Source organism: Thermothelomyces heterothallicus (genome assembly GCF_042370625.1).
Source record: "Thermothelomyces heterothallicus CBS 202.75 unplaced genomic scaffold P884_scaffold_47, whole genome shotgun sequence".
Taxonomy (NCBI): Eukaryota; Fungi; Ascomycota; class Sordariomycetes; order Sordariales; family Chaetomiaceae; genus Thermothelomyces; species Thermothelomyces heterothallicus.
This window is the reverse complement of record NW_027192608.1, coordinates 1-3,049: the sequence shown is the minus strand read 5'-3', so window position 1 is coordinate 3,049 and position 3,049 is coordinate 1.

Here is a 3,049-nt window from a genome sequence, read left to right as displayed (position 1 = left end):
GCCGGCATATAGGATCCTCTCTAGGGACATGGGTGTCTGGCACATGGATAAGGAATATTTGCTATGCCGGCCGGCACACAGGATTTTTCATAGAGACATGGGTGTCTGGCACATGGTCAAGGCATACTCGGTACGCCGGCCGGCATATAGAATCTTCTATAGGGACATGGGTGTCTGGCATATCTTTGAGGCATACTTGGTACGCCGGCCGGCATACAGAATCCTCTGTAGGGATATAGGTGTCTGGTATATATTTGAGGTATATTTGGTATATTATCTAGTATATTAGAGATTCTATAATAGTATAAGTATCTAGTATATATTTAAGGTATATTTATTAGGTTATCTAATACCTATAATCTTTTATAATAATAGAAATATCTATTATCTATTTAAGGTATATTTAGTATATTAGTATATATATAAGCTCCTTTAGGGATAGTATCTAATATTTAATATAGAAAACTAACTAAGTAGATTATTACTCTTACCTATCTTTTAGTATTTAGGGATAATCTTTCAATATATATAATTAATAACATATCTTATTATTAAAGTTCTTATATATTTATAATTTTTATAATATATTATAAGGATTATAAGTTTATAGTAATAGAGATAAATTAGATTAATCGAATTATTATAGTTTAATAGCTTTAAGATATATTTGTTTTTTATAACTAGCTAGAGAACTATTCTTAATAATATATATTAATCCTAGATAGCTATAATAGCTATATTAATAATATATTTAGATAGTTATATTATAAGATTAATATCTAGTTATTCTTTCCCTCTATATACCTTTTATATCCTTTTATTCTTAGATCTATCCTTTTCCTCTTTAAGTATACCTATTAAAGATCCTTAATAATATTATATTTTACATTAATATATTTATATTAGAGAAATATATAATAATTAAATATATTATAATAGCTTCGTTAACGGTAATTATAATATATTATATTAATATAATATAGAAGGTATATAGGTTATAAGTAGATAGTATCATAAAGCTATTAATAAGTAGACTTTTATTATAAAATTTATATAACCTAGCTAAGATTAACAAATAACTAGCTCGAATACAGACTTAAGAATCTACTTAATATTCCTAGTATTAAACTAGTGCCAGCCTCTCCTAGTAGCAGTTATATACCCCTAAGACCAAACCTCTATCTAGTCAGATAGAGAGGAATATTAGCTTAAAGTGTCTAGTATGTCTAGCCACTTGTAGTTATAACAGACAAGTCTAGCTTAAGGAATATTATAAAAGATAAGTATTTCATTTATCTACTTAAAAATATCTTATAAGGTTTACTTAGTAGCGATACTTAATTAATATAATTCTGAATATAGAGGTTTAATAATATATAAATTATATATATTATATAAACTAATGTATTTATATATAGGTTCCGTTATAATTTTAAACTCTATATCTTATTAGAACTATTAACGATACTACCTTTAACTTTAATATAATATTGCTATAACCTATATAAATATTAATATTTAAATACTATAATAATAACCGAAAGAAAGAAGTAGTTAATATAACAAAACTCTATATAATATAATTATATATTTCGGTTTCTAATAACTTGTATTATAAGATATATTATATATAATAAGGGGTTACTATCTATATAATAGAAGGGAAGGGTTTAAGAAAGTAAGGAAGTACATTACAAATATAATATACTAATAATAATAAAAATAATAATATATATTACTATAGTCTTATTTATATTTATATATAGGTCGTCTTATATTTATATATTCACCTATTTTCTTTTATATAGGTAGACTCTTATATATATAATTAGAGATATATTACTATAATTACTTTAATATATATTATTATTATTATCTAAAGAGATAGAATTATATATTATAGTTATAATAATATAAATGACCTAGAGCTTTTAGACTACTATTCTATCCTATTAAGCTATATAAAGGGTTAATTTACGAGGTATCTAAATTAAGGGAACTAGCTTATATAACTTTAATAATGATATACTTTATAATAAGTAAAGCTACTTATAGGGTTAATATTAATTATTATTATCTTAAAGAAAATATTACTAAGTAGGTATATTTAGCCCTATATTATAACTATTATCTATATTATATACTATTATATTAATATTTTTAATAATAAGCTAGATTATTTAAAGGATTAAAATATATTAACCTAGTACTAGCCTCTTATAGTAGTAGTTATATACCCCTAAGACTAAACCTCTATCTAGTTAGATAGAGATAAGTGTTAGCTTAAAGTGTCTAGGATATCTAGATATTTATAGTTATAGTAGGTAAGTTTAGCCTTATATGTAGTAGTAGTAATAGATACGAAGAAGATAATGGTAATGCCCCTCTAGGTAGACGTAAAAGAGTCTAGCTATATAGAAAAAGAGAGTTAAACTTATAAATCAAGGAAGAACTATATCCTTGTATATATAAGCTTAGAATAGTACTCTATTACTATTATTATTATTCTATTTTATAAAGAACTCCCCTCCTATACTTCTTATCTCTCTATCCCCTCCTAGATAGGCACCCCTGTTTATATCTATTATATATACTATAACTTATATATAACCAGAAAACGGAATCTATAACTTATATCCCCCTAGGTATATCAAGAGGTTCCTACCTTAGTTTAATATTAATTATATAGACATTACTTAGAAAAGAAATTAAAGTACCTAGTATATTAAGATTTCTATATATAAATCTAAACTTATATTCTAACCTATACCACTAAGTATAAATATCTCTCCTCAATTTCTATAGTTATATAATAGTTAAAGCTAGGTAACTAAAGTATTATAAGTAATATTTAATTTGATAGTCTATTTATAGGGACAAGGCTTTATTTTACTAATAGTTCTATAGCTTCCTTACTTATTAGTTTATTACTTATATCATCTTTATAATAGATATATAAGCTATACCTATTAAAGTATATCTTTTTTATCTTTAATATTAACTCCTTTCTTATCCTCTAATTTAGCCTCTTACTTAGCTCTAGATTTGA